General features: G+C 32.3%; 1 long non-coding RNA gene across 4 annotated transcripts in view; it reads right to left on the reverse strand.

Annotated features, from left to right (window-relative positions):
• Positions 1-2,551: 2,551 nt before the first annotated feature.
• Positions 2,552-14,528, reverse strand: part of LOC141701591 (uncharacterized) — a 39,738-nt gene continuing 27,761 nt past the window's right edge. Inside the window, exons 6-14 of one of the 4 annotated variants that reach the window (XR_012566845.1) lie at positions 11,595-11,727; positions 10,749-10,863; positions 10,208-10,313; positions 9,943-10,117; positions 9,466-9,505; positions 8,695-8,880; positions 7,168-7,318; positions 3,376-3,420; positions 2,552-2,625 (exon numbers count right to left, since the gene is read on the reverse strand). This is a non-coding gene — a long non-coding RNA (uncharacterized LOC141701591). Of the gene's footprint in view, positions 2,626-3,375; positions 3,421-7,167; positions 7,319-7,815; positions 8,280-8,694; positions 8,881-9,465; positions 9,506-9,942; positions 10,118-10,207; positions 10,314-10,748; positions 10,864-11,594; positions 11,728-14,528 lie in introns of those variants that run through there. The other 3 variants (XR_012566849.1, XR_012566847.1, XR_012566848.1) reach the window with 3 other exon arrangements.

Below are 14,528 nucleotides of genomic sequence, written 5' to 3' on the forward strand. Positions count from 1 at the left end.
TTACTCAATCACTCACTCAACAAATACATTACAAATACATAAGGCACTTTTAACTTAAAACTTTCTCCGCCCTTTGTTTATATTTTCTAAAGTACATTTTTTGTCATATCTGTCTGTAAGGCACCACACCACCCAGAAATTATATTCTCAAGAAAATATCTATCATGGCACTTACAGAGAGATATTCAAAGAGCAAGTTGTCATAGAACAGCTACGTACAGCAAGCCAAAAAAACAACTTAAGACTACAACCTAATTACTACATAGATTGCATTACCAGCAGAAAGTTTCTGCACACCTTAACCCTTACACTTCTGCCAGAGGGCACAAGAGGCAGTAGTAGTGCAAGAAAGTCTACATGTTGTACACTTTAATTGTTGTACCCCAACAGGAGAAGTGGTGTATGTTTTGAGAAACATAATTGTGGAAAAGTTTCAATATAATTTGTCATCCAAAGTTAGATGAGTCAAATTAGTTTTGCCTAACTCTTGATCGGAACATCGATATTGGGTATTATTCTCTTAAAAGATTTTTATGTATGTTCTGCGTTTTACCGAAAGAAATAGTGATTCATGTATTTGTGTAATGAGAAATATAAATCTTTTGCGATGCTGGTGTATTGTGTCAGAAATCGGATTACAGCTTATGAGTCGAATCCAAAAACATCAAATATAAGCAGAAGTGGAGCTGTGAGGTTGTAAGAATAAGGTACTAAGATTTTAGAAGGGAAGATAAAGGAGCCTGTACACATCTAATATTCCTTGTTCTCTACAACAGAAGACTAGAAGGTCAAAATGAAGACCCTGATTAGAAGTTATCAAGACATTATATTTGAGACCTCATTCATCCACCAAGGTAAATTTCATCAACAGTCGTGGAAAAATAACTAAATAAGACTATATATCTACAAATCATATGGGCCAATAGGAATCTGAACAATTACTGAAGCGGAAAGTATTCAATTGGGAATATGAACAATTACCGAAGAGGAAAGAACTAAGTTCTCTACTATATATGCAAAAAGATTAATAGGGCTTAGAGAGATATTAAGGGACTAGAGTAATTCTTTATATTTGCTTTCTGCACCCATATATTATTCTGGGAATTACCAGATCCAGTAGGTGCAGGTGCTTTAAATAATTGGACTCGGGTACGGAGATTCAAATATATCCAAGTATCAGATTTGGCACTTTGAAAGACTTAGAACCTGGCAACACCATTTGGCAGTTGGCACAAATATGGGGACACGATATTTTTTTAATTTAAATTCATTGAATATAATAGGTAGAGTTTGGGGGCCAGAAACAAAGCTAAAATTTTTATTAGGTTATATATGCTTCTATCATGTTTCAATGTTCTATTTCTTGTAATATTTTCCTTATTGACATTTATTTCCAAGTATTACTTATAACCAAAAATGAATGTGGACGGTATCCACTGTAGATTTCTTCTTTTACACTACACGCATATCTACAGTTCTACTTGTGTGGTGACTTTATTGTCTTCCATCCCCCATTCATTTTTCCCCATCCCCATCCTCCATCTCTACCCACATCTACGCATATCTACAGTACAAATATGCATTATAATAATACAGTTTCAAGACCATATATCAAGTAATGCAGTACAAATGATGCAGTACAAAGTACAAACACTATACTCGCTCTCAACAAAAATCAAATTGTAAACTGAAATTATAAACTATTAATTAAAAACTCCTTTTCTTGAATTTGATTTTCTACTCTCAATTTATTTATACTGTTTTAATTTTGCAGGTGATTAGATTTAAGTTTCCATTTTAGGGCTTTCAGTTAGGTATACATCTCTAACTAGTCTAACTGATTACGGCTTCAATTTATCTTTCTTCCATTTAGTCATAGGTTTAGCATTAAAGGGCAAGTGTATCCTGCGATTCTACCTGTTGAAGATAAGAAAGTTACTGGTAAGGTTTGTTTAATAATGATAAATCCATCTTGACTTTCAGCCTGTATAACATTAATGATATATAGCCCTCTATAGTATTAATAATTTCCATTCTTTATGTAGTTATGAACATTTAGATATAATCTTCAAATTACTTACTTCCATGTGTTGATTCTTTTACTATTATCATAGAATTTTTGAGCAATTTGCATCAGGTTACATAGGTTTCCATAGCTTATCTAATGTAAAAATTCACATTACCCGTTGTTCTAATAACTGAATCTTCAAAAGCAATAATGTTTTTCATATGCATATCATCACTATGTACTAATCTGCAAGTTGTAATTATATTTAGGAATATCAAGTTGCCTCACTTTCTGATGGGGATTATAAGAAAAAAAATGAAAGAAATTATTTATGAACTTGATTCGTGAAAATTCCATTGTCTGCAAAATTACAGTGTCTGTGTGTATTGCATTGTTATATGAAATGATTAGTACGTGGTCAACATGCCTGCTGCTTTATCCTCTTTGTTGCTTCTTGTTTATGTATGCACTAGTCAAAAGAGAACTAATAATAAACATGCAGATTGGTTTTACAGAAACAAAGTTGTAGCCAGTGTCCTGCTTACCAAAGCATGTTGCAGGAGTGCATTCTCTTCTAGTAACACGTGCAGTTCCGCTTCCAGATAGCGAGTATAAGCCTAACCAATCAGAATATATGAAAACAAATAAGAAACAGACCTGGCGTGGCCCTTTAAAGACATGGTTTTAATCTAACAAATTTACAGTCATACTTATTTTTTGTGAAATTTCTTCTTGATAGAAAGTACAACAAAATTATTTTTTCTGCACCCACTTGACAAAGCACTACCCACTTAAAAATAATCATACAAGTGAAATATGATCATGAAGAAATTTACCATTAATAAGGGTCGCTCGCTCCTTAAAATATACGAGTTTCCGCCAGAATCGTCTACAAAAAAAGGTAATATATCCTAATAAAACTAAGCGGACTCGATCCCTATGGCTTGTATAATAGTTAACTAGACACCTCAAGAGAGATCCCCAAATTCTATTCTCTTTTCGAATAAGGTTTCTCAAGCTCTAGTCTAAATATTCTACTTGACTCATTAATTAATCAAGTCTAGATTCGACTCATAAATAATTCAATTGACCTAAATAAAGTGAAAATGTTCAAGCCGATAAAACATAAATTGCTCCCACCATAACATTCAATTAATTACAAAATCACACCGCACAAATAATAAACAATAGCAGTTAAACCAATAGAACAATATCAAATCAAACACTAAATTATTCGAGTACAACTAACAATGATAAATAGAGCAATAAATCCATATCGAATCGAAGATACTCAAGCGTAACAAAACAAAATAAAATTATACAGATAATTTATAAAATTAATTAATCGCAATAAAATGAAGAATTACCTGGAAACTACACATGGACGGGGTGGAGCACTTTCTTCATTGTTTCTGCAAGTAATTTCAGAAATGAAGAATTAAATAATAAAAAACATAAATTATACTCAGAAAATTGTATAAGTGAATAGAAATTCGAAATTGACACCTTATACTCGATTTCACCTTTAAATTTGGTGAATTTGGTCAGTCAGGATGCCCAAAAGGCCCGGGCTTGGACCTTTAAATTTCAGAACCCGTTAGATTCTCAAGGCGGATTTTACTGATTTTTTGGGCTGTATTGAATTGGATTGGATCTTTTTCTAATTTAAATTAAATCGAGTTTTATTAGAAATTCTAAAGACTATATAGGTTAGCAACTAAATTATTACAAAAATGTATTATTTTGCATAAAATATTTTATAAAAACACAACTTTATTGAAAAAATTTAAGTTGGGGCAAAAATGGACGTGTTTATAAAATATTATGTTTTATAAATGTTATATATATATATGTCTTTAAAGTGTTAGGAAATGAATAATACACAGAGGGGAGGGGGTGAATGTGTTTTACTGTTTTTATGCTTTTCTTGAATGTTTTGGTTAATCAAAGTAAATTAAATCTTATAGTGAAACGTGTTCATGCAGAATTTAAGCTTGCAGAAAATAAAGAACACGGATATTCAAAACTCACTTAATTTTATATTAAAATTAAGACTGTTTTGCTACAAAATTTCTAGGCTCTTTGTTGATAAAGAGCTTAGCTTCTCCTTAAGAGTGTTACAAGAAATTTGATCTGAATGTTACAACTGACTAAAACCAGTGTTAACTTTATAACTTAGTTAACTGCTCGTTTAAACAGTGTACAATAAGACATGCTGTTAGTTTTTCTAAACTATCACTTGTCATTGCTATTTATAGAAAAAGTAGATCTTCCAATTCTGGCCTAGCATATCTTTAGCATCCTGTGTTCACTTTGATCTTCCTTTGTCAGTTAATCTTTACCATTGATCTTGCACATTCTTCAAGCTTCTTTTTGTACACTTGTCAATCCAGCTGGTTGGATTCTTTGTTGATTGTTTATCTTGAATATTGAACTGGTCTACGATTCTGTACTTTGAGAATTTTACTCGATATCTCCAGTTTAGGCACATAGAGATCTTGACATCTCGATAAGTATAATGACTTATCGAGATCTCTAATACTCTATATTTAGTTTGGCCTGTAGAGGTTTTCAGTTCTCTATAAGAGAATTTTAGCTTGTCGAGATCTCTAGTTTTCACATCTTCACTTTGACTTATCGATAACTCTTAGTTCTCTAGTAACTTCTTGACTTGTCGATATCTCAAAGTTCTCTAGTCAAATTTAACTTGTCGATATCTCAGAATTCTCTAGTGAATTTTGACTTATCGATATCTCTGAGTTCTCTAGTGGAACTTGACTTATCGATAACTCTGAGTTCTAATGAATGTAGACTTGTCGATAACTCTGAATTCTCGAGTGAAGAATGACTTGTCGATATCTCTAACCTTCATGTCTTCTTGACTTGTCGATATCTCTCTGAGTTCTCTAGTAGCTTTCCTGACTTCTATATAAGCTATTATGGAGTTCTCGAATGACTTCTCTATAACATTAAATCTGTGACTTGTAGAGATCTCGACTTAGAATATTTTTCTTAAAACAGCTTTATTCAACTCCAAGCTTCTTCATAATTCTTCTAAGGCATGATCTTCTTCCAGATAGAATTCTTAGGCTTGATACTGTTTATAAAAAAAGGCTCCAATCTGCTCCTTTGATATTTTTTACAGACTTTAAATGTTACAAGTACAAAATACAAATTAAGATAACAATATAACTTACTTAGGGTTGACAAAATGTCTTCGTCTTGTTAAAGTACAGGCATATCTCTTACAACATAAAGTATTATTTATATTCATAATAAATGTAAATATATAAAAAAATATTAGAATAATCAAATTTTAACCGGGTTTTTAATCGGGTCAGGCCGAGTACGTAAATATACATATAATTCTGAAATTATTACTTTATATTTTAGTTGGGCCCTTGATAACTTTCTAATTTTTTTTATCTGATACTCTTAGCGAGAATATTACTTTACGACTGTGGCCCAAATTACGATCGAAAAAATTTATACCTAAATAAGGTTATAACTTTATCCGATATTACTTAATACAGGTTTAAGTGTAAATATAACAAAAAGATTACGGTTTACATGATCAGCCTGTACTAATACTCATGCTGGCCGGTGAGCATTTTTTCTGTTAATTAGCTGCATGTCATAACTAAAAAGTTTTAAAATCAATTACAGAAATACCAATTCACATTTCTAAATCCATCAACTCATCTCTCCGTGAAATTACAACATTCCTATGGTTTATGTTGTTTCAGCAAACACCAAACAAAATATGTTTTCATCACCTACATCTTTCCGAAATATTGCATGCAAATCAAAAAATGTTGTAGGTAACTAATAATATCCATGACAAAGATCTATGGTGGACAATTATTGTTGAAGTTAATAGTAACCAATAATTAAAATAACTTCTCTCTCGCATGAGAGTCGGCCGCCCTAATTTCACCTAACCATATCCGCCCTACCTTCTTTTTCACCCTTTCTACCTATCTCTATCTCCATATTTATCTTCATCCCCTACTTTTATTCACTTTTTCCTTAATAAAATCGAGATTTGTTTTACAAAACTCGAAAAATCCATTACAGTTATTCACTTTAATTTTCAGATATACTAAGGTAAAAGCTTGGATTTTATAATAAAATTCAGTTTTTGCATTCAAAATCTCTGGTCTAACAACATATTATAATTTGGTGTTATTCTGAGATTTTTGAAGATAACAGTCATTTAAGCCCAATATTGATGCCTAAAGTCTAAATTGGATTCAGTGCCCCACTCCCACTCCCGCGGCCCAAGCCCACTCATTGTCTACTTCAATATTTGTTCCATATGACTATATCACATATATTTTTCAAGTATGTTTTAAAATTTCAAGTCATATTTTTTTTGACAAAAATGTTTAAAGGATTTTAAATCTGAGTAACAGTTCATGATTTAATAGTTATGAGATTTTTCTATATTTATATAGTTTTAATACAACGTTGATTTTGTGGAGTTCGAACTTCGGCGCCCGAAATATGGGTTTATTTCTAATTATCTACTTAAATATCTAAATTAATTATATCAACTATAAAATATTACATACAAGAGCACCCACGTGTAATTTACATGTCATTCTTATTATATAGGAGTTAAAAACTAACAGGACGGAACCGGAAATAAAATTTACGGGAGACCAACTAATATTTGAAGAAACCAAATTACATTATTTTATATTTTTTTTCAAAATTTAACACTAAAATTTTTGCGATCTTAAACAGTTGACAGATACCCCGAGACTCCCTCCAGTGCCCTCTAGTTCTCCCTCTGAAAACTAGGTCAAGCTTCTTGCAGTAACAAATTGCAGAAGATAAATAAGAATATTAACCAGGTCAAGCTCAATGCAATGAGTGACAGATAAGAATATCTACTTTTTATAGATATTGCATGTTATATTATTTAGAAAAAATCTGGTTAGTGCGTAATTTCGTATCACTTTAAAATTTTAGATAGACTCATAATATGGCGACCCTTTTTGATATAATTGGCGAAGGATGGGTTTTGGGATTGTCTGACACACATGTTAAAAAATTATTTTACGATATAATAATTAAATTGAAACAAATAAACATTATTATCTAAGTTTGAAAAAGAAAATATTACAATCTATAATGTTAACTAGAGAAATAACCTTTAGGTCAATCTCTAAGAATTCTAGCAGAATTATAATCTGATGACTGGTTTGGAATCACGCATCAACCATATTCACGTCTTCAACTATATTTCCTTCCATTGCGACGTTGAAGCATTCCCCACAAAAAACCGTGCTTGTACTTGTACCACTTTGTAGTTTAAAAAGAAAAAATCATTATAATCAAGCACATGCTATAATTATGCTATAATTAGGTGCTGTGTACATGATTCAATACTTCATCAAATGAATTTTTACTTTTTATTACGTTCAATATACTTCTGTTCATTTCATATGCATATACATAAGCAATTTGGACAACATATCTCATGGATAATCACCTTTTTCATTAAGACGGACCACAGGGCTCTTAAGTTTTTGGTTGAGCAGAATGTGAGAAATTGGTTGCAGCATAAATGGATAAGAAATTGGAGTACAATTTTAACAATCTTTACAGAAAAGTTCAAGAATAAACTGTTGCTGATGCAAATAGTCTTTCTCTCTCTCTCTACATCAGAAAAACAGAAAACTACATGTCAAAGGCATGTCACTGAATTTAATAGTGTTGTCATAGATTTAGTATTTTTTATAGCAGAGAATGACAAATTATAGCATTTAGAAAAGAATTCGCACAAATATTTAGCCAGAGGAATATTTGGTTGGCATATAATAGAATTACTTCATCCAAGAAGCAACTCGAGAAGTTTTAGTGGGAAAAGTTTCCTCAACTGTTTGCACATCAATATCAGCATACAAATTCTTAGGTTCAGTATCTCTAGTAAGCTTAAGACCTGACTAATAGACATTGCATCCAAATTACAATTGTAAGCTGAATTTAATACAAGCATTTTATTGGACTTCTCCAGTTGTAAATTAAAACGTTTTACATCTACATTTCACAAATTCAAATTCCAACACTGTCAATTACTCTATGAATTAAAAGGTGTTTATTCAAATACCAAGTACAACAAGAAGATGGAAATTCCTATTTAATTTATGGCGCTGTTAGTTTAATTTTACATTAAACAAATACTCTACGCCCATATTCGACAAGAAAGTTTATTCTAAAAATTCTGTACGGCCATCATCAGGGGATAGAGTAGCGTCTACATCTGGTACAGGAAGTTAAGGAAAAAGGTGGACAAACCAATCAGAGAAGCACATTTATTTAGTGAACATTGTTAAAAAGGAGCCTTTACACATTTAATATTCCTTTGTTTTCTACAACAGAAGACTAGATGGTTAAAATTAAGACCCTGAATTACAAGCTAGCAAGGTATTATATTTGAGACCTCCTTTATCCACCAGAGTAAATTCCTTCAACAGTTGTGAAAAGGTAAGACTATATATCTAAAGATCATATGCCAATTAGGAATCTGAACATCGCCGAAGCGGCATTCAATTGAGAATATGAACAATTACCGCAGGGGAAAGGAACGAATACCAAGTATTTATCTACTATATATGCAAAAAGAAAATAAATAGGGTCTTTGAAAAAGATGAAGAGAATAAAGTAATTATCTGCACCTTTTGCTTTCTGCACCCATGTACTATTCTGGGCACTACCGCATCTAGTAGGTTGCAGCTGCTCTAAATAATTGGATGGACATTAAAGAACAATTCACAGTAATAATATTTTGAGGCTTCATCTGAGCCAATCACGGTCAGATGCTACGGATTTAGATGGCCTGCAACAGCTTCCTTAAGCAATTGCTGAAAACCAGGGCACTTGTTAAGAAATAATAAGAAAAAGTGTATAACAAGATCAATAATATTAATCTAAAGGAAACTTATTACTAGACCTTGTTACACTAATGCACACCACTTCATGAATAAGTAAAATATCTATGATTTGATATTGGCGGTAAAAGATATAGCAGACACTAACTATGTACACCATTCGGAATGAGCTGTGACCAGTCTCCAGTGGAGTAATTTGGAATATGTAACCAAAAAAAAATTGATACCTCAGAGAAGTAAATGACTAAATATGGTATTCTGAGTCTCCATATGAGATTTATAACTCCAAATGTGAATACTTAAAAGGTAAAATTTGACTACTTTTGCATCCACCAAATGACGTTTCTTAACCTCCCAACATGGTTGCACTGATGACATCAGTAATATGTTGGGTAGTATTTCTATTCAAGTGGATTTGTTTTTGCAAAAATTCTATTGATTTTAGTAGAGCATGAGTTTCTATAATAAATTTAAAATAATAGCAAAAAAGTAAAATCTAAAAAATAACAACTGCAACAAATATTACAATCTTGCGTTAATTAAAAAAGTGAAAATTACCTGAAAACTATTTTCTTTATGGAGCATTTCTTCATTGATTCTGCAAGTATTTCGGAAATTTATGAAGTAGAAGTAGAAGTTCGATAATAAAATTTTAAAAAAAACACAGATTAAGATAGTAAAATAATTCAGTCAAATTGTCTAACTGTGTCACAATCATATGTATACACACACATGGATAATTAAGATTGTATAAGTGAATAGAGTCTGGAAATTGACACCTTCTAGATAACAAATTACAACTTCAAATCAAAATGAATTGTGGAAATCCTAAGCAACAGAGATACATTTATATCTAACTGTTGTAGGAAAGTCATGACTAATTATGCTACTTATCTGACTAATCTTGTGCATCTGTTTTACGTTTAACATATATATAACTTGCATTCTTCTTTTATTAGGACATCAATAATATTGTATTGATTTAAAAATATAGTTTATTATTTTCATTCCAACAAAATACGGCCAAAATCTTACCAGTATCTGGTAACCCATTTTTTATAAATGTATCTAGTAGGTTGCAGCTGCTCTAAATAATTGGATGGACATTAAAGAAGAATCCGCAGGAATAATATTTTGAGGCTTCATCTGAGCCAATCACGGTCAGATGCTATGGCTTTAGATGGCCTGCAACAGGTTCCTCAAGCAACAGCTGAAAACCAGGACACTGGTTCAGAAAATTATAAGAAACAAGTATATAACAAGATCAATAATATTAACCTTAAGGAACTTATTACTAGACCTTCTCATGTTACAGTCATGCACACCACTTCCATGAATAAGTAAAATATGTATGATTTAATATGTCAACGGGGGAGGGGATTCATGGAGCATTTTCTTCATTGTTTCTGCAAGTATTTCAGAAATTTATGAAGTAGAAGTAGCAGTTCGATAATAAAATATAAAAAAAATCACAGAACAAACTTAAAGATAGTAAAATAATTCAGTCAAATGGTCTAACTGTGCCACAATCATATGTATACACACACAGTATACACACACAGTATACACACACACACATAGATAATCAAGATTGTATAAGTGAATAGAGTCTGGAAATTTCATATTCCTCCCTTCTATATATCTAAAATTGTTATACATTTTATGAGGAGGTTTACTGCACATATTTTCCTCCACTAATCTTAGTTCATAATTAAGTTTTTACATCCCTTAATTCGAAGAAGAGTGTCACTAAACGGGAGATGATGACAGCTATGCTCATTTATTGTGCACTATTGAAGTAAAAAACTAAGTACTAGGGAACCACACATAAGACTGTATACCTCATATTCAAAAGTAATTGCATCTCCTTGTTCAGTGAAGCATTTTCTGAAGCATTTTCGATCAGACAGGTTGTCTAGATAATCCAATGTTTTCAAACCTTCTATCCTCACTTCACTGTAAACCATATGAATTTTGGTCAGTCCAGGTAGCAGAAACAAAAGAGGACGAGCTAAATACTGTAAAATTCACTCCGGCAAGCCTTCATAGTATCAAGAAATCTAATTAAGCAACAAGATCGCAAAGTCTACATTCCTTCTCCTTTATTATTATGTGGCTAATGATCAAAATAACATTGAGAAGGAGAAGTGTCTAAATGGCACATCTGAAAAGCCTTCAAGTGTCACTTATGTAAAACATAATGCACACATGTGTTTCAACTCTAACTTAAATGTATTGTGCATGTACTAAAATGTGGCAGTAATTTAAACGTGTCAGTATGATCATTTTTCTCTCATATTGTGTTGATAAAAGGTAAACGCACTTATCTTTATTTCACCTACTTAAAACAAATGAAATGCTTTCAAAAAAATATTAAAGCAGCGTTTAGCATAAGCCTCTTCTACTTTTAAGTAATATATTCCCTTAGAAACTAACAGTGAGAGGGAGTTGAAAATGTAGCATTGTACTCAGTAGCACCATTTTGGTGACATGCAAAAGATTACTAAATGAAATACATACATAGCACGAAAACGTCAACCATTTACAAATAGCAGAGGTTTTAATAGGTACTTAAATGTCACTGCCAACTTAGCCCAGTCCTGTTTCTATGATCTTTGTTTTATTTCATGTCACAACACATTACAACCAGTGACAGAGTATTTAGGTTCAAAAATGTCAGTGCATACCAGATATCCGAAACAGACAAATATGTATGGTAGCCAAATGAGAAACTAAAGGCTGCTGTCAATGTTCCTGATGCGCGATATCATGTTGAGATTCCCACAAGATGAAAGAGAAACCCTAAGTCGAAACTCATAACTATGGAAGACAAAGAAGAAAGCTGTCAACAAATTCATATTAATATATGTGGATTGATAATAATTACCAACATTCATGTACCCAAGAAACTCTTTGCCTACAATTTTTACTGTCCTGCCATTTCTATACCTACAAATATGATCTTAGATGTGAAAACATATACACAGGCAAACTACAAAAGAGATAATACAACTTCACCAAGTACAAAATGTTTCTATAACCATAGGTAAGTATCATCTCAAAGTTATCAAACATGTGGAGGCGTCCATGGATCCAATCAGCATATAGCATTTGGAAACTTGCAACACAATCACTATCTTTTGCAGTTATATAATTTATTTATTTTTAAATACCGATTAAGGCCATGTTTGTAAAGGGAAAAAAACAATATATCTGCAAAAAAGTACTTTTAAATAAACCGTGCGTAACTAGGATATACTTGTCATGTAAATTAATAGGAAAATACATCAAAAGTTAACCTGTAGGGTCACTGCTTTAATCTTCCTCTAAAGTCTTTCGCGGTAATCCTACTGTTTCTTGGGAGGAGGATTATGATCAACTCTCCATCCTTCGTTTCTTGCATGACCATTTGCTTCAACTGAAGCGGAGGAGCAAAACTAGAGAAAATTTTAAAACCTGCATCAAGTTATCGGTACTATGATTTCAAATAAAAAGACTACAACGTGAATATAACGATAATTGGTATATACCTTGGGAAAACAAACAGAGATTCCTCCTCGCTTGCATTATAAGGCCTGGGAACCTTCAGAAAACATTTAGGAACATAATTAAGATTACGCCCGGTATTGTATATTAAGCAGCACAACTTGATTACTCAATCACTCACTCAACAAATACATTAACATAGACATAAGGCACATTTTAAACTTAAAACTATTCTCCGCCCTTTTGTTATAGTTTCTAAAGTACATTTTTTGGTCATTCTGTAATGCACCATAACCCAGAAATTATATTCTTAAGAAAATTCTATCATGGATCACTTACAGAGAGATATTTCAAAGAGCAAGTTGTCGTTAGAAGCACTTAAACAGCAAGCCAAAAAAACAACTTAATACAACAACCTAATTAACTACATAGATTGCAATTACCAGCACGAAAGTCTGCACATAACCATTATACACTTCAATGCCAGAGGGCACAAGAGGCAGTAGTAGTGTAAGAAAGTCTACATGTTGTACACTTTAATTGTTGTACCACACAACAGGGAGAAGTGGTGTCTGTTTTGAGAAACATAATTGTGGAAAAGTTTCAATATAATTTGTCATCCAAAGTTAGATGGGTCAAATTAGTTTGCCTAAACTCTTGATCGGAACATCGAATATTGGGTATTATTCTCTTAAAATATTTTTATGTATGTTCTGCGTTTTACCGAAAGGAAATAGTGATTCATGTATTTGTGTAATGAGAAATATAAATCTTTTGCGATGCTGGTGTATTGTGTCAGAAATCGGATTACAGCTTATGAGTCGAATCCAAAAACATCAAATATAAGCAGCAGTGGAGCTGTGAGGTTGGTAAGAATAAGGTACTAAGATTTATAGAAGGGGAAGAAATAAAGGAGCCTGTACACATCTAATAATTCCTTGTTGTCTACAACAGAAGACTAGAAGGTCAAATTGAAGACCCTGATTAGAAGTTATCAAGACATTATATTTGAGACCTCATTCATCCACCAAGGTAAATTTCATCAACAGTCGTGGACAAATAACTAAATAAGACTATATATCTACAAATCATATGGGCCAATAAGGAATCTGAACAATTACTGAAGCGGAAAGTATTCAATTGGGAACATGAACAATTACCGAAGAGGAAAGAACTAAGTTCTCTACTATATATGCAAAAAGATGGGCTTTAGAGAGATATTAAAGGGACTAGAGTAATTATCTTTATATTTGCTTTCTGCACCCATATATTATTCTGGGAATTACCAGATTCAGTAGGTGCAGCTGCTTTAAATAATTGGACTCAGGTACGGAGATTCAAACATATCCAAGTATCAGATTTGGCACTTTGAAAGACTTAGAACCTGGCGACACCATTTGGCAGTTGGCACAAATACGGGGACACGACATTTTTTTAATTTAAATTCATTGAATATAATAGGTAGAGTTTGGGGGCCAGAATACTTACAGTTTATTCTTAAACGGCTGAAATTCACTTACACATATTTATTGTTTAATCTCTTATTTATGCTTTTTAATTTGAGAAAGTATATAAGCCCTTCTGATTTTTCATTTTACTTTACGCTTTCTTGAAATTTCAAAGTTTTGCCCAATGCTTTGCCCAATGCTTTGCCCAGAACCTTACTCATTCAAGAAAGGGGAACTACAATTCACAAATCACCTCATTGGTTGATGGAATTCAGAGATGATAAAGGAGTCAGAAGATTTTTCAGACTTGAAGACCAACTCAAGATTGCCAGCAATGAAACTCTCAAAGAAATGCAATCTAAGTTGGATATCAGTGATGAAGATGAAGCTGAAGCTGAATTCTTCAGACAACTCCAACTCCAAATTGAGGAAAATGACAAAGGGCTAGGAAAGAAAACCAGGGATCAAAGAAGAAAAAGATGATTTGCTCAGGCTAGAGGAGCACCCTTGGAAACACTGTAAATCTTCAATTACCTTCTAGTACATACACTTTTGCAGCACTTTTAAATTTCTACTTAGTTTCAGTTCATATATTTGTTAAGTGTTTTGTTATCATCAAGTTAACCTTGAATTTATGTCTACAATTCTTATAGACATAAATAGGGGGAGATTGTTAGGAATATATGT

This window comes from Apium graveolens, unplaced genomic scaffold (genome assembly GCF_009905375.1).
Source record: "Apium graveolens cultivar Ventura unplaced genomic scaffold, ASM990537v1 ctg419, whole genome shotgun sequence".
NCBI classification, from domain to species: domain Eukaryota; kingdom Viridiplantae; phylum Streptophyta; class Magnoliopsida; order Apiales; family Apiaceae; genus Apium; species Apium graveolens.